Here is an 18850-nt window from a genome sequence, read left to right as displayed (position 1 = left end):
ACATGGGATGAATTTTCATTATCTCAGCATTTCTAGCACTTAAAACTGGACAGAAAATGAAATTTTAAGTGAAGCTTAAATGGTATAAAACTTAACTCTGTGGGATCTTCCATTACATCTGTTTTGGGCACAGAACAAGTATGTCTTTTTACCCCCCATGTTCTTTCCAAGCTTCTACAAAGATAGCCATGCACAATGTTTCAGCTCATGCCTCATATGCCTTTACTTTGTGATGCACCAGCCTTTGGGACGCAGTCTGATAATGAATCTTGCATGTCATGCTACCTGTAGCTTGAATTTGTGTGGAAGATTGTAACTTTATATAATACAAAAACTCTACTGCTTTAAAACCTAAATACATATCAGCTGTATGCAGCAGTTTGATTTGAAACATGTTTCATGTACCATATGCTGGGGAATTACATGAGAGGACTCCATGCTTTTCTAAACGTGTAAACTGGGTCTTTATTATGAACTGCTTGCAGAGGTTCTGCAAGTGCATATGAACACAGACTGGCTTCCTGATGTCGTCTCCAAATTCTGCTCTCCTGCAGCCTATGCTCCTTCCTCCAAATTTCATGTAGGAGGCTACAGATTATGTCAGAAAGAGCACTTTCACTGACCTTATTCCATAACAGAATAATTGTGCACCATTTCAACATGTTTACCCAGAACAGGTATATCTTGCTGTTCATAAGGCTCAGAACACATTAAAAATGGACAATTAAGCCTGGAATCATTAGCAGGGTCTTATAGATTTACTCTACAAGGAAACTCCTGAAATCCCGATCTCTATAGTAAAAAACCTTTCCGGAGAGTTGGAACTCAACTGAAGAGAGCAGAATATTATGCCTTCTTGAGTGTCGGGATGAACAGGTGAAAAGATGGAATATAATATTAATAGTATTCTTCTCTACATTGGAATAAGTGACACGAGTGAAGAGAAGTTTGAGTTTTAGGCTCGGACTTCTGGGATCTGGAAACTGAAAACAGACTGGAGTGATAAGGTGATCCCAGAGTCTCTTCTGTTTCCTAGCATGAGTGAAAAACTAATGCGTGAAATTAACTGATGGTTGCTCTAGTGGTGTAGTGAGGAGGATTTGGGGATTGCTAAGAATTGAAATGTCCCCTGTGATTAGGAGATTTTGAAGTAGAGGGTCTCCTCTTTAGATGAAATGATGAAAACCTGTGTTGGTATGACTTGTTAGGCAAGCTCTACATAAAACAGGAAAGTTGGAGATACGAATGTTTCTCTTAGCTCAAATAAAAGGATGTACTTCCAGAACACACACACAAACATAAGGTATTAGTTTTTATGAAACACAAGGAGTAAAGGGGGAAAAAGTGAAAGTAATGCTTAGTAGGTCATAATGCTCATTAAGGCTTAGTGGAATCATTCTTATAAATATCAATAGAAAGGTACAGTCTGCTTAATGATAAAGAGAAATATGTCAAAAGTGCCAGCCCAAAGAATTTCACTACCACATATCACTGTAAAGGTATAAAGAATGGAAGAAACAATGTAAAAAAAAATATTCTGGACATCTGCTGCTGATCACCTGGACTGAAGGATAGTGGTAATGAAAAACCAGTGGACCTATTCTCAAGAAACTTGAGTTCACGGGGCACCCTGTTTGTAGGGGACATTTTTACTACCCAGAGTAGGATGGTTAACACATGCCCAAATGTGTAACAATGAATTTTCTAAATTAAGTGGACTTTATGATGAAGTGGTTAAGGCATCCTGAATTCTCTACTTGCTGATGCAGCAGAACTGAGTAAATATAAAAGAATAATGACATTATTGACCAGTATAAGAAATGGGCTGACAGAATGTAGCAGTACAAAGACTTTTGGATTGTAGGAAGTATATTTTGAAGAATTTTAAGTAATCTACAGTTCAAGATGCAGCGGGTGAAATTAAAATCTGATGGATTACATACTACGTTCTATAGAGTAGCAGCATTTCCACAAATTTTTGCTCATATTAGCTGTAAAACCTATTTTGATGTCACTTACTCCTCAGAAATCTGTTCTTGTCCTAAGACCAAGACATGTAATGCCTATGGTTGGGACCTTGAAACCAAAAAAGTTCACTATACCTTCTTTCTGCATGCACAAAGTGAGGGTTTAGTATCGTATCTAAGAATACATAAGGAACTGAGATGTAATTCTCTGGGAGCTAAGCCTGATGCAAGGCCAAGAAGAATTGAGAAACAAAAGGCCTCTCCAAAATCCTGTTACGCAATTTTGTTTTGTATCTGGTAAAACATTCCATAGTAGTGCATACAGGAACTCCTCACTTAACGTTGTAGTTATATTCTTGAAAAATGCGACTTTAAGTGAAACGATATTAAGCAAATCCAATTTCCCCATAAAACGTAATGTAAATGAGGGGGTTAGGTTCCAGGGAAATTTTTTTCACCAGACAAAAGACTACACGCACACACACAGCATATAAGTTTTAAACCAATAACTTAATACTGGTACACAGTGATGATGATTGTGAAGCTTTGTTGAGGTGGAGGAGTCAGAGGGTGGGATATTTCCCAGGGAATGGCTTACAGTACTGCTAAATGATGAACTAGCGATTGGCTGAGCCCTCACGGGTTAACTCTCATACTCTACAAGGCAGCAGGAAAGGAGGGAGGGCAGACAGACATACACCCTGTGTTTTTTTTTTGAGAGAGAGAGAGAGAGAGAGAGAGAGATGCGCATTTCCCCTTTAAGTATGAAGAGTGAGGTCCGAAGTACACTGCCTTGTTAATTAGATCAGCAAGCTGAGACCAGACTGTGGTCCTTGTGTTCCCCTGCTCTATGGAAGATGGGGTAAGTGGCGTGCAGGAGCAGGGGGGAGGGGGACACCCTGATATTAGCCCCCCTCTTCTTCCCCTCCCCCTCCCCCCAGCAAGCAGGAGTCTTGGGAAGCAGCTCCAAGGCAGAGGGCAGGAGCAGCACATGGCAGTGGGGGGAGGGACAGCTGAACTGCGGGCAGTTGATAGCCTGCTGGGCAGCTGCTGCACAGGGAACTTAGGGGAGCGGGGAGCTGAAAGGGGGCTACCGGTCCACCCTGTTTCCAGGCCCCCACCAGCTAGCTGCAATGGGCTGCTCTTCCTGCAAGCAGTGGACAAAGCAGCTAAAGGGGGCTGCTAAAGGAAGTTAGAAGGGAGCATTGCACAACTTTAATAGACCAATGTTCCCTAATTGGTCAGCCATGTAACAACGTTAACCGGGACATGTAGAACTCTTGGTCCTGAGTACATTCCTAGTAACATGTTGCGAGACTACAAACTTTAACTCAGATCCTTTGGATTTAAGGCAAACTATAGTAGTAAAGTGTAGTAGATGGAGTTTTGGGCAAGTAGCAGAGTGTGGTGGTGGTGGTTGTAGGTCACTTTTGAAAAGGGCATATATTTTTGCAATTACTTGACTTGGTAGGAATATTCAAACCTGTATTGACCGCTAGCTAGTATTAATTGGGAGTTGGGTCAGTGCTTTATATTAATGCTTCATCTGGAAATAAGCCAGCTATTGGTTCCCTGATAATCGGAAAGCTTGGCAGTGATATATGGAATGTTGCCAATCTATATGCCATAATGAAGTCTATTGATAAAACTCTCTGATCGTCATATGTTCGGGCATTAAGTAGTATTAGGGAGAAAAATGAAAGTCCCTAGTTGCAGCTAGCTAGTATCTTCGGTGAGATATTCAGGTGCCACAAGTACTCCTTTTTTCTTTTTTCAGAAATCCAGATTAACCTAAACCTCTTAGGTCCTGTAACAGACTGGTAGTGTTTTTTCTAAATGATTTGTTCCTACTTCTTGTTTTTTCTGGATTGGGGGGCGAAGGAGAATGTCTGTGAACATTTCCATCATTCCACTTATTGCTAACCTGCTTCATTGGTTCTCTGAAATATAGTTCCTGGCATAAGCTAATTTGGATACTGATGTAATAATGCAAAAATCTGGAAATGCTAACTCCCCTCCCATATTGTGTCCCTACAGTTTTTGAGCATCATGCTTCAAAAGTTCTTTTAAATGGAAAACATTATTGGTATTGTTTTAATGCCCATAGGCTCCCAAGCAGGATCAGGGCCCTGTAGTGCTAGATGCTGTCCAAACAAAAAAAATAGTCTTCCCCCTGGGGACTTTACAATCTGGGTACAGATTTTGTTTGCCTGTTGTGAAGATTAAGTTGCCCTTCTCACTCAAGTCTTGAATTTATGGAGCAGTACTGATAGGATTGTGGCATAAAGAATCTTAAATGTCCGTCTTTAAATCACCCCCCCCCCCCAAATAACAATACACAAAACACCTGAGTCAGACATTCATCCAAACTGAAAACTCAGTTCACTTAAAAATAACTACTTTATAATATGTAAATAGTTCTGTCCAAAGAATAAAATGAATTTAAGTGATTATAGTGCTTTGTGGTTGAATTCCTTTCTGTATATAGCCACAGAAGATTTACCACTCACGTAGTAGCAGAATTTAGCTTCCTCATGCTGCCTCGTCAGTGTGTGAAATTGAAGGACAACTTTTAGGGATGAAACAACATTTTGATCTCTCTCAATCCGTCCTGTTTTCTAAGGGTACTTCATTGACATCTGTCTCCAAGGAACTATAACGGAACACAAAATCACTTAAGATACTTGAAAGTATCTTATGTATCTAACAGCACGTCACCTATTTGACTTGTGTTGTAGCCTCTTCTCATAGAATCATAGAATATCAGGGTTGGAAGGGACCTCAGGAGGTCATCTAGTCCAACCCCCTGCTCAAAGCAGGACCAATCCCCAATTAAATCATCCCAGCCAGGGCTTTGTCAAGCCTGACCTTAAAAACTTCTAAGGAAGGAGATTCCACAACCTCCCTAGGTAACGCATTCCAGTGTTTCACCACCCTCCTAGTAAAAAAGTTTTTCCTAATATCCAACCTAAATCTCCCCCACTGCAACTTGAGACCATTGCTCCTTGTCCTGTCATCTTCTACCACTGAGAATAGTCTAGAACCATCCTCACGTCTTCTGCCCTAAAGAGAGAGAAAAAACGTGTCCTTTATATATTCTGTGGGACACTTAGCATACGTCAACTATTATAAGAATAGTATTAATCCCTTTTTCAGTCACTGCTGATCTGGGCTGAGTTTGAACCAGTGACCTGTCCTAGGGTGTATAGGCTCCATGTTTCATTGCCTATCCTCTTAGCTACCCTTTTCCCAGTCTACTATACTTGCTTGTAAAACAATCATGCTGTAAAATGAAATCCTTAAATTTATAGTGTTTGTGTTTTATGTTAAACTTATCCACATAATATTCATTTTTGCATGTAGTTTTGATGTTAAACAAAACTAATGCTATAGGCATTCATACATCAGCTTTAATATTCAGTGACCACACCCTCCATCAATAAAATGATGATGTAGTCTCTGATTACGTATTCATGTTTACAAGAACAAATAGCAAAATTGTGCCAGATGATGATGGTTGCAGTCCGGGAGTTGGAGCCAGCTGTAATTTTAGTGCACATAAAATTATTTCTACACATGGATGGGGAAAAAAAAAAAAGGAACATTCATAGAATAGAATCATAGACTATCAGGGTTGGAAGGGACCTCAGGAGGTCATCTAGTCCAACCCCCTGCTCAAAGCAGGACCAATCCCCAATTAAATCATGCCAGCCAGGGGTTTGTCAAGCCTGACCTTAAAAACTTCTAAGGAAGGAGATTCTACCACCTCCCTAGGTAACCCATTCCAGTGTTTCACCACCCTCTTAGTGAAAAAGTTTTTCCTAATATCCAACCTAAACCTCCCCCACTGCAACTTGAGACCATTACTCCTTGTCCTGTCATCTTCTACCACTGAGAATAGTCTAGAACCATCCTCTTTGGAACCACCTCTCAGGTAGTTGAAAGCAGCTATCAAATCCCACCTCATTCTTCTCTTCTGCAGACTAAACAATCCCAGTTCCCTCAGCCTCTCCTCATAAGTCATGTGTTCCAGACCCCTAATCATTTTTGTTGCCCTTCGCTGGACGTTTTCCAATTTCTCCACATCCTTCTTGTAGTGTGGGGCCCAAAACTGGACACAGTACTCCAGATGAGGCCTCACCAATGTCGAATAGAGGGGAACGATCACGTCCCTCGATCTGCTGGCTATGCCCCTACTTATACATCCCAAAATGCCATTGGTCTTCTTGGCAACAAGGGCACACTGTTGAGTCATATACAGCTTCTCGTCCACTGTCACCCCTAGGTCCTTTTCCGCAGAACTGCTGCCTAGCCATTCGGTCCCTAGTCTGTAGCGGTGCATGGGATTCTTCCGTCCTAAGTGCAGGACCCTGCACTTATCCTTGTTGAACCTCATCAGATTTCTTTTGGCTCAATACTCCAATTTGTCTAGGTCCCTCTGTATCCTATCCCTACCTGCCACCATATCTACCACTCCTCCTAGTTTAGTATCATCCGCAAATTTGCTGAGTGTGCAATCCACACCATCCTCCAGATCATTTATGAAGATATTGAACAAAACTGGCGCCAGGACCAACCCTTGGGGCACTCCACTTGATACCGGCTGCCATCTAGACATGGAGCCATTGATCACTACCCATTGAGCCCGACAATCCAGCCAACTTTCTACCCACCTTATAGTGCATTCATCCAGCCCATACTTCTTTAACTTGCTGACAAAAATACTGTGGGAGACCGTGTCAAAAGCTTTGCTAAAGTCAAGAAACAATACATCCACTGCTTTCCCTTCATCCACAGAACCAGTAATCTCATCATAAAAGGCGATTAGATTAGTCAGGCATGACCTTCCCTTGGTGAATCCATGCTGACTGTTCCTGATCACTTTCCTCTCCTCTAAGTGCTTCAGGATTGATGGAGGACCTGCTCCATGATTTTTCTGGGGACTGAGGTGAGGCTGACTGGCCTGTAGTTCCCAGGATCCTCCTCCTTCCCTTTTTTAAAGATTGGCACTACGTTAGCCTTTTTCCAGTCATCCGGGACTTCCCCCGTTCGCCACGAGTTTTCAAAGATAATGGCCAATGGCTCTGCAATCACATCCGCCAATTCCTTTAGCACTCTCGGATGCAACTCGTCCGGCCCCATGGACTTGTGCACGTCCAGCTTTTCTAAATAGTCCCTAACCACCTCTTTCTCCACAGAGGGCTGGCCATCTACTCCCCATGTTGCGATGCCCAGCGCAGCAGTCTGGGAGCTGTCCTTGTTAGTGAAGACAGAGGCAAAAAAAGCATTGAGCACATTAGCTTTTTCCACATCCTCTGTCACTAGGTTGCCTCCCTCATTCAGTAAGGGGCCCACACTTTCCTTGACTTTCTTCTTGTTGCCAACATACCTGAAGAAACCCTTCTTGTTACTCTTGACATCTCTTGCTAGCTGCAGCTCCAGGTGCGATTTGGCCCTCCTGATTTCATTCCTACATGCCCGAGCAATATTTTTATACTCTTCCCTGGTCATATGTCCAACCTTCCACTTCTTGTAAGCTTCTTTTTTATGTTTAAGATCCGCTAGGATTTCACCATTAAGCCAAGCTGGTCGCCTGCCATATTTACTATTCTTTCGACTCATCGGGATGGTTTGTCCCTGTAACCTCAACAGGGATTCCTTGAAATACAGCCAGCTCTCCTGGACTCCTTTCCCCTTCGTGTTAGTCCCCCAGGGGATCCTACCCATCCGCTCCCTGAGGGAGTCGAAGTCTGCTTTCCTGAAGTCCAGGGTCCGTATCCTGCTGCTTACCTTTCTTCCCTGTGTCAGGATCCTGAACTCGACCATCTCATGGTCACTGCCTCCCAGGTTCCCATCCACTTTTGCTTCCCCCACTAATTCTTCCCTGTTTGTGAGCAGCAGGTCAAGAAAAGCTCCCCCCCTAGTTGGCTCCTCTAGCGCTTGCACCAGGAAATTGTCCCCTACGCTTTCCAAAAACTTCCTGGATTGTATATGCACCGCTGTATTGCTCTCCCAGCAAATATCAGGAAAATTAAAGTCACCCATGAGAACCAGGGCATGCGATCTAGTAGCTTCTGCAAGTTGCTGGAAGAAAGCCTCATCCACCTCATACCCCTGGTCCGGTGGTCTATAGCAGACTCCCACCACTACATCACTCTTGTTACTCACACTTCTAAACTTAATCCAGAGACACTCAGGTTTTTCTGCAGTTTCGTACCGGAGCTCTGAGCAGTCATACTGCTCCCTTACATACAGTGCTACTCCCCCACCTTTTCTGCCCTGCCTGTCCTTCCTGAACAGTTTATAACCATCCATGACAGTACTCCAGTCATGTGAGTTATCCCACCAAGTCTCTGTTATTCCAATCACGTCATAATTCCCTGACATCACCAGGACCTCCAGTTCTCCCTGCTTGTTTCCAAGGCTTTGTGCATTCGTATATAAGCACTTGAGAGAACCTGCTGATCGCCCCTCATTCTCAGTATGAGGCAGGAGCCCTCCCCTCACAGACGTTCCTGCCTGTGCTTCCTCCCGGTATCCTGTTTTCCCACTTACCTCAGGGCTTTGGTCTCCTTCCCCCGGTGAACCTAGTTTAAAGCCCTCCTTACTAGGTTAGCCAGCCTGCTCGCAAAGATGCTCTTCCCTCTCTTCGTAAGATGGAGCCCGTCTCTGCCCAGCACTCCTCCTTCATGGAACACCATCCCATGGTCAAAGAATCCAAACATTGGTCACCAAACTCATTTTACTTCACATTCTGGACATTATTTTAATAGGATGAAAAACATAAAGCCAGATAATTGTGTTTTGTTTGGGAGGAATTAGTATTTATGAAAATCTGAGTGATAATGAACAACAAACTAAGTGAGCTTGTGGTTTGTTATGTAAAACTTTTGAACTGCATATTTGAAGCATTGCAGGCATCAGAGGAGGCACTAGTTCTTACTTATGGCTCTGGGGAGTCAGAATCTGAAATACTATGTTTTGGTTCTAGCACCTCCGTGAAAGAAAGTTGTCAAATTTGAAGGAATTCATAGGAGAGCAGTAAAAGTGATTACAAAGCTGAAAACACGGATTGTTTTTGTTTTGTTTGTTTTGTTTTTAGGGTCTTTGCAGAAGTAGTAAATTCTTCTCAAGCTTGGAATGTTCAGGTGTAACATCACACTCTTCAAATACTGTAGACAATTAACGCAAAGGAGAAGGAAAATGGTTGCCTTGTGGGGTATAACGAAAAGTAATAGGGTGAAAGTAGTAATGCAAAATATGAAAGATGGTGACTGTCAAAATTATATTCATGGCAATGAGCTTTAATAAGCTGTCAAATAGAGGAAGTTGTGGAAACCCTGTTTCTTGGGACTCTGAAACCTAGACTGCACAAAGCACTGTGGAGAACAATCCTGCATGGCCAGAAGGACGGAGTAAATGATCAGTCTCTAATGTCTGACTGACTTTAATGGAATCCATTTGTAAATTGTCCATATGTAAAACACTAACCTTAAATTGGGGGCGGGGGGGAATTGTGCAATTGTAGCCAAACAACTCTAATCAGGGGCTGATTAAGGTTAATCAAGGCCTGGATCCATACAAAGAGTTTGGAGACCCCTGGACACTTGCAACAGATATATTTCTTTTCCCTGCCTAAAAACACCCTGAATATAACCTTTCAGCCCAACCACTTTCTCCCATCCATTCCACCCTGAACAGACTAGTTCCTGAGGTCCCCAAGGATGGTCTCACCTTGATTCTGACTATTCAGCATGAAATGGAATTTAAAAACATTGCCTTTGATAATCATGTCCTTGGATGCTGGTAGAATGGTCATTCTTCTTGCTGGTTATTTAACTGTCAGCCAGTCCATGCTCCCTCAGTCAAAGCAGTGCGTTCAGTATGATAACTCGATCATGAGGCTAAGCTGCTGACGCAGAAACCATGTGTCAGCTTTTGCTCCCTCTGCCACCCAGTCCTTTGTGGGTCATATAATACTATCATGTGGCCAGTGGGGGGATGGTGATGGTACACTATTCCTTTTAGCCTGACTGCAGCTCTAGGAGCTCAGCAGTTGTCTGGTAGACCCTTTGCTTGCTGCTGCTCCTGCTTTCTCTGGGGATCACAAGTTTACTTGACCTAAGGGGATGTTATTGGAGTGTGTTTCAGCTGTCCCTTCTCCTCTGTGTCTATCAGGCAGCAAGCATAGTCTGCCCTGAGATAGCCACTTACTGCTGCCCTCTGCTCTGTCACTATCAGATGAGTGAAGGTCTGAACACTGGGCCTGGATCCCAAAAATCTAGTGTTTAAACCTCCTGTGATTCCCATTAAATCAAAAGAGGTTTGGTAGTTACCCTTACGTTGTCCCAAAGTTTGTAAGCCTCATCATCTGTGAACACATTTACAAAACAATTAGAATCTTCGTTTAAAAATACTTAAGAAATCTGGGAACTCAAACTATAAACTCTGCCAAGGAAGTTAGAAACACAGTAGGGTTTTTATTTTTTTTTAATTGCATTAATCAGTGTTTTTGTCTTGATTAATCAAAATGCCAATTTGCTTTCTTCTAGAAGAAGGACTCTGCATGTCCTATAGTATGATCCAAATCTCATATTATTACTTTGGAGGTGGCAGAGTACATTTTCTTGAATAATTCCAGATCGTCCAAAAGCAGAACTTATAGCGTCTAGAAATGATGGAATATCTTGTCAAAAGTAGCCATTGAGTGACTCCTCAGATCTGTATTATTTTGGAGGATTATACAAGAGACCAAGAGCATTTACTGTGCCCCTTTAGTAATCCTTTGTTTACAGTATAGGGTTAGAGTCTGAGAGACAAGCTTGAGGATAAAATCTAATTTAATGCCTTTCACTTTGAGCACTGCGTCTTTGTGGTGAAGGAACAGCTGGTGTATTATCTGTGGAGCTAGTAACAAGTAGCGTAATCATGGATTTTAAATTTGTTTAAAAAGTAAATTACCTAGGTAAACCTGAACAATCAAAAGGTGAGCTCTTCCGCAATACTAGCTTGGAGTACAGAGGTACTCCACTGTTGAAGGTTATTTTTAACCTAGGCAAGATAAACTGTGCTCATTTGTCACAATAGGTACTGCCTTTTAAAGACTTTTAAAAGCTGTTTTGGTCTACTCATGGAAAGATTAAAGGCTATGAGATTTCGCTGGCATTTAGTGCCAGGCCTAGTCCTCTGTTCTTCCCCACTGCATAACAATCTGGGGAATTCTCTGTTTCACTGCATCCAAAATTCTCTGTTGGTTTGTGACTTTTGTCCATATTTTCCACTTGGCTAAATTAATAGATTATAATCTATTTTTAAATAAAGTTTTTTTTTTTAAGACGTCTAGTTACTTTAAACCAGCTCAGTTATCCAAAATGAGATTTGTTGCCACATTCTTGTGTTAGCATTAAGGCTTTTTTTTGTTTTGTTTTGAGTTCTTGATGGATAATTTATTATAGGAAATCCATTTGGAGTTGGGAGTGGGTTCACCTAGAATGTTGCCTTTCTTCTTACAGCGTGTTTCATTTCACTGTAAAATAGCTTGACTTTGGCAATTTATTGAGCTTAAATCTAGCTGTAGGTTTACTGAAACAATATCTTCATTGAAAATATTCAGTATTGTGACTTTTGCTCACATACATAAAAGTTGCATATTTTTATATCTACCTTATTAAAATAAAGTTTCCTTTCAGAAACCAAATGAATTGTCTGACACTAATGATAAAATGACTTTGTGTACACTTGTTTCTTGCCATTTGTGTGCTAGAATGCTGTGTATAAAACCAAACTGACTGTCCTATAACCACAATGAAGAAACTATATAGATACAGCATACTTAAACTCTCACAGTCCCATGTGAGCCAAGAGTTAGGGAATCTCAATACTGTTGTGAAAGGATTCAATGTAATTGGGAATCCGAGTATTTATAGAGTAAATACAGGTGTTTCTAAAATGTATATTAACATTAACACAATGGCTTATTCATCTTTTGAGCTGTCTTTCCTTGAGAACAGTTTGATTCTAGAGAATCATTTGAATAGGGTCAGACCCTCTTTGCACGATTGGCTAATCGCTAAGTAAACTGACTTGGTGGGTGTGCAGTATTCCTTAAGAATTGAAACACACTCCTGAGCTTAATCTGGTCCTTAAAATGAACGTAATTACTTCTTTGAAAAGGAAATTTTGTGTGTATTTATTGTGTGTCTAGATTGCCTTTATGGGAAATAATCCTCAAGGAAACTTCTGAAGAAGTTGGTATTGTCAAGAAATGGTTCCCTTCTTCCCTCCCTCTCTTTCTCCTGGGTTCTTGCCCTTGGAGCATTAATCAGTTCAGGTGTTTGAAGTCTCTGAGCGGTAAATCCGTTCCTGGAGGTGAGGGGCAGGGCTGAGCTAAGCAGGGAAGATTGGGTGTAAAAGTCACTTGCTAGGTGAACTCAAGAGCCACAAACAGATGCTGCTAACAGGAAAGTTTAGGAGGGAGAAGCTCCAGCTGCAGACTCAGTGCTTGGACATAGTAGGAATTGGTGAGCAGTGCTTTTGGTCTGTCTGAGTTTTGTTTGACGGTCGGTTTATTTGTTCTCTCTGTATAGACTGCATAACTGGGTTGTGGGTCCCTAAGTCAGCCCTGGGAGCCTTGATGAGTGTCTTGCTAAAGGCAGTGAGGCAGAAGACAGCTAGTGCACCAATTCTCAAAAAGGGTAAATGGTATGACCCAGGTATTTATAGGCCTGGCAGCCTGACATTGATCCTGGGCAAGATAATAGAGCAGCTGATGCAGGACTTGATTAATAAAGAACTCAAGGAGAGTAATATAATTAATACAAATCAATATTGGTTTATGGAAAATAGATCCTGTTAGACTAACTTTGATATCTCTTTTTGGATGAGTTTACAGATAATCGTGTGTTGACGTAGTGTACTTAAAATTCTGTAAGGCATTTGACTTGGTACTGCGCAACATTTTGTTTAAACTAGAATTATGTAAAATTAACATGGGACATAAATGGATTAAAAACTAGTGAAGTGATATGTCTCAAAATGTAATTCGTAAACAGGGAATCATCATGGAGCAGATATGTTCCAGTGGGGTCTTGAAGAGATTGGTTCTTGGTGCTACACTATTTAACATTTTAATCAATTACCTGGAAGCAAACATAAAATCACTACTGATAGTTTGCAGATAACACAAGTTGGGGGAGGTAAATGATGAAGAGGGCAGGTCACTGATACAGAGTGCTCTGGATCACTTGCTAAAGTGGGTGCAAACAATGTGTTTTTTAATACAGATAAATGTATACATTTGTGAACAAAGAATGTAGGCGATACTTACAGGTTGCAGGACTCTATCCTGAAGGAGTGACTTTGGAAAAAGATTGGGAGTTTGTGGTGGATAATGAGCTGAACCTAAGCTCCCAATGTGACACTGGCCAAAAGAGCTAATCTGATCCTGGGATGCATAAACGGAGGAATCTCAAGTAGGAGCAGAGGTTATTTTAGCCCTGTATTTGGCACTGGTGCGATTGCTGCTGAAATTGTATGTCCAGTTCTGGTGCCCATAATTCAAGAAGGATGTTGATAAATTGGAGAGGATTCGGAGAAGATCCAGGAAAACTAATAAAGGGTTAGAAAATATGCCTTTTCGTGATAGATCCCAGTCTATTTAGCTTAACAAAGAGAAGTTTATAGTGTGACTTGATTACAACCTGTAAGTATAAATGAGGCACAGATATTTGATGATGGGCTCTTATATCTGGCAGAAAAAAAAAACATGTCTGGAAGTTGAAGCTAGACAAATTCAGACTGGAAATAAAGCATAAATTTATAATGGTAAGAGTAATTAACCACTGGAACAGTTTACCAAGCGTCATGGTGGATTCTCAGTCTCTGACAATTTTTAAATCAAGATTGGATTTTTTTTCTAAAAGATATGCTTTTAGGAATCATTTGGGGAAGTTTTATGGCCTGTGTTGTATTGGAGATCAAACTGGATGACTGCAGTTGTCCCTTCTGGCCTTAGAATCTATACATTTTTTTTTTTTAAAGACTTCACATTCATCAGATCATTTGTCTCAAAACGATTTAGTCGTGTTATAGTAGATATTTATTGCACCTTTTTGGAACGACTCCTTAAGCCAAGTATTCTGAGTGTTTCTTTCTAACTGTTTGTTTATACAGTAAAAGCTCTTTTATCCAACACTTCACCAACCGGCAAGCTCTATAAACCAGCATTTCTGATCTGCACTGAAAGTCTGGTTGATAGTGCAGGGCTGGGGCGTGGGAGGGGCTGTGGGGCACAGGCTCTGGGAGAAGGCTTGGGGCAGGAGGTTGGGGTGTGGGAGGGGGCTTAGGGTGCTGGATTGGGAGGGGGGTGCTCACCTCCGGTGGGTCCCCGCAAGTCGCTTTCCATCCCTACTGTTGCTGGCCGAGGCGCTGCCAGGTGGCTCTCTGCAGGCATGCTGCCTCTGTCCCCCCCCTCCCCGGGCAATGACTGTGGCTCCCAGCCCGTTGGCCAGGAACTGCGGCCAATGGGAGCTGCAGGGGGTGGCGCCTGCAGATGGAGGAAGGTGCCTGCTTGCAGAGCCGCTTGGCCGCGCCTCCGCCAGAAGCAGCAGGGATGGGGAGCCGTCTCCCATACCCTAACCCCCTGTCCCAAGCCTCCTCCCGAACCCTTTTTATTTTTGTTCATGCACTTATTCCAGTTCTAAGGAGAATGGGATTATTTATTTGTATTACTATATTGCCTAGAACCCCCGGGACCTCATTGTGCCTAGTCTGTGTACAAACACAGAATAAAAAGATCTCTTCTTGTTCTTCCCCTGCAAATTTTGTTCCATACATCATAAAATTATTGATGTTGTGTCGATTCTAATTTTAACTTCTAAATAATGTGGCTGCCATCACTTGCCTTGGGAGAATATTTCACAACCTTCTGTGTGGCAGGGTTAACGAGGAATCTAGGAAATGCAATGGGCACCTGAAATAAACTTTAGACACTTGATATCTCTCTCAAAATTCTCAAAGGAACATCTGATAATACTATCATATGAACATAAACAAAACCTCCCTTTGAGGAATACTTTGTCCCATCGGCTAATTGTCAGTGGTCTTGTTAACAGTTAACCAAAATAAATAAACCCATTTGCAGTTAGAGTTCCAGATTAAAATAGCTTGTTAGGAGAGGATTGTGATACGTGTTCACCTTCCTTTGCTTTGTTTTGTAGAATTTAATTTACAATACATACAATAAAGACAGGCCATTTAGACTTCCTGGACATACATCCATTCTACCTGCACACAAGATTAAGGAATCTTTCTCTACATGTGGTCATCTCTTGGGGTCGTGTGCACTTTGCCAATGACATACTTAGACTTTTCATGTTATAAAGGGCTTTTTAATTGAGGTTGAAAGGTCATGCAGAAATTTTCAGCTAGGACTTTGTATTGTTCTCCATATGCTCCATACTAATAACAATAAATAAAACACAGATCAAACTAAATAAAAGTTAAAGGAAAAGAGCTAAGTTATGAAAGTAGGGATTAACCATGTAGTTTTCCAGTTTCTCGTTTTCTAATGGCTTCTCTTTAGCTGCCTACAACTAAGCTTTCAGTCACACAAACATAATACATCAGATATTAGAACATACCCATGATTCTATAGGTTTAAGGCTTCTTTGTGTTATATAAAGTTGTGATGTATGGAGCATTAACGCCATAACTAAATGCTTATCAGGAAATAAAATTAGCATTTTCTACTCTGAAGTGTAGATCTTCTTCTTCTTTGTAGTATGTCTACTTCTATTAGTGATGGCAGTTTGTGCTATGTTTTACTCTTTCTAGCCCTGCTAAGAGAGTGAGTAGAATTCTTTCTTGTGCGTTAACAGAACTATTTCAGGTTTCAGAGTAACAGCCGTGTTAGTCTGTATTCGCAAAAAGAAAAGGAGTACTTGTGGCACCTTAGAGACTAACCAATTTATTTGAGCATAAGCTTTCGTGAGCTACAGCTCACTTCATCGGATGCATGAAGTGAGCTGTAGCTCACGAAAGCTTATGCTCAAATAAATTGGTTAGTCTCTAAGGTGCCACAAGTAGAACTGTTTCAGTAAGTTATGTCTGCACGACCCCATTGAAGGTATAGAGTTGCACTGGTATTAATGACAGCAACATTTTGCCTGAAGAAGCTTTCACTGATGATGTGCCAGAAGGAGAAAACCCTGCTTGACGTGCTGACAATTAGGAAAGAGCCTGCAAACATATCTTTGATTGCAAATTTGATAAGGAAAGAGACACAAAACATGTCCGATTAGTCATCTCTTAGCCAAGCTTACACTGTTCTGAAAAAAGAAAAGGAGTACTTGTGGCACCTTAGAGACTAACCAATTTATTTGAGCATAAGCTTTCGTGAGCTACAGCTCACTTCATCAAATGCATACTGTGGAAAGTGTAGAAGATCTTTTTATACACACAAAGCATGAAAAAATACCTCCCCCCCCACCCCACTCTCCTGCTGGTAATAGCTTATCTAAAGTGATCACTCTCCTTACAATGTGTATAATAATCAAGGTGGGGCATTTCCAGCACAAAGGTGACGGCTAGTGGCGTTCTGTTATTTTCTTTGTTAGGCCTGTCCTGTAGTAGGTGACTTCTGGGAACTCTTCTGGCTCTATCAGTCTGTTTCTTCACTTCCGTAGGTGGGTATTGTAGTTGTAAGAATGCTTGATAGAGATCTTGTAGGTGTTTGTCTCTGTCTGAAGGGTTGGAGCAAATGTGGTTGTATCGCAGAGCTTGGCTGTAAACAATGGATCGTGTGGTGTGGTCAGGGTGAAAGCTGGAGGCATGTCAGAACACCACTAGCCGTCACCTTCAGCCCCCAACTAAAACCCCTCCAGCGCATTATTAAGGATCTACAACCTATCCTGAAGGATGACCCAACACTCTCACAAATCTTGGGAGACAGGCCAGCCCTTGCCTACAGACAGCCCCCCAACCTGAAGCAAATACTCACCAGCAACCACATACCACACAACAGAACCACTAACCCAGGAACCTATCCTTGCAACAAAGCCCGTTGCCAACTGTGCCCACATATCTATTCAGGGGACACCATCACAGGGCCTAATAACATCAGCCACACTATCAGAGGCTCGTTCACCTGCACATCCACCAATGTGATATATCCATCATGTGCCAGCAATGCCCCTCTGCCATGTACATTGGTCAAACTGGACAGTCTCTACGTAAAAGAATAAATGGACACAAATCAGATGTCAAGAATTATAACATTCATAAACCAGTCGGAGAACACTTCAATCTCTCTGGTCACGCGATTACAGACATGAAAGTTGCGATATTACAACAAAAAAACTTCAAAACCAGACTCCAGCGAGAGACTGCTGAATTGGAATTCATTTGCAAATTGGATACAATTAACTTAGGCTTGAATAGAGACTGGGAGTGGCTAAGTCATTATGCAAGGTAACCTATTTCCCCTTGTTTTTTCCTCTCCTCCCCCCCCCCACCCCCACCCCAGACGTTCTTGTTAAACCCTGGATTTGTGCTGGAAATGGCCCACCTTGATTATCATACACATTGTAAGGAGAGTGATCACTTCAGATAAGCTATTACCAGCAGGAGAGTGGGGTGGGGGGAGGTATTTTTTCATGCTTTGTGTGTGTAAAAAGATCTTCTACACTTTCCACAGTATGCATCCAATGAAGTGAGCTGTAGCTCACGAAAGCTTGTGTTCAAATAAATTGGTTAGTCTCTAAGGTGCCACAAGTACTCCTTTTCTTTTTGCGAATACAGACTAACACGGCTGTTACTCTGAAAACTGTTCTGAAAAGCGATACAAATATTTGAAAGATACAAACTAAGGATGGAGGTTTAAGTTGGGTTTTTTAAAGAGTACTGGGATGAAATTGAGAAGCCCACAGGTCCAAAAAAAAATCTTCCTTACAGTGAGAATTTTAGGCCACAGAATAGAAATTGGAATGGTGGAAACATTGTGGCTTGGGACACTTAAAACTAGGCTAGACCAAACATGAGCGTATATAAACACTATATTTTATTTTATTTTATTGTGTTGGTGCCCAAAATGTGGTAGGCACTATAGAAATATATAGGATGAGACAGTCCCTGACCCAAAGAGATTAAAATCGATATGGGGTGGGGGGGAGATGAAGTAATGGTGTACAAGAAACAGCATTCAGAGTGACTACTGGCACAGCTTACTAATGTCATCTGAAAGTTCTAGCATGTCTAAACTATAGGGACTGGAGTGACATAACTTTGACACCATAGCTATGCCACTATATTCCTATCATTTAGATGCAGCCTACAGCAACCTTTCTCCCTCCTCCCCCCCCCGGCTGTGGAAACACCACCCCTCTGAGTGATGGTAGCTAGGTAGATGGAAGCATTCTTCTGTCGACCTAGTTGCATCTACACTGGGGGTTAGCTTGGCATAGTTATGTAGCTCAAGGGTATGAGTATTTCACACCCCTGAGCACTGTAGCTATGTTGACAAATTTTAAGTGTAGACCAGGCCTTAGAAAGACTATAATTTTCTGATTGTTTTCTTTGTATGTATACCACATTCTGTACAGTTACAGAGTAGAGCCGCAATAGAAGAACAGAAATGGATTTTTGAGAGCCCCACCCTTACTGCTCCCATAAATTTTGCCTGCAACCTCTTCTCTCTCTCCCCCGACTCTCTTCCCTGGTATTGTGAAAAGAGGATTGGTTTTTATAAAGTTTCTAATTATGCCTTACAACAGGACCACAAATGTACCCGCTGAACTTCCCACCATGCCTTTCTACATGCATCCGTACAAATATGGTTGGGAGCCACCATGAATTTAATATATAAAGCCTTTGTACCACGGTGGGAC

General features: G+C 41.7%; 1 protein-coding gene across 2 annotated transcripts in view; it reads left to right on the top strand.

Annotated features, from left to right (window-relative positions):
* Window positions 1–18850, top strand: part of PRKX (protein kinase cAMP-dependent X-linked catalytic subunit) — a 123124-nt gene that overhangs the window by 24245 nt on the left and 80029 nt on the right. The window contains exon 1 of one of the 2 annotated variants that reach the window (XM_074966282.1): window positions 2737–2829. The exons of the other annotated variant lie outside the window; for it this stretch is intronic. The gene's annotated coding sequence lies outside the window, so the exon portion shown is untranslated. Of the gene's footprint in view, window positions 1–2736; window positions 2830–18850 lie in introns of those variants that run through there. 2 annotated transcript variants of the gene reach the window in all.

Source organism: Natator depressus, chromosome 1 (assembly GCF_965152275.1).
Source record: "Natator depressus isolate rNatDep1 chromosome 1, rNatDep2.hap1, whole genome shotgun sequence".
NCBI lineage: Eukaryota > Metazoa > Chordata > Testudines > Cheloniidae > Natator > Natator depressus.
Note: the sequence above shows the minus strand (reverse complement) of the source record. Positions and strands in the feature narration are given on the sequence as shown.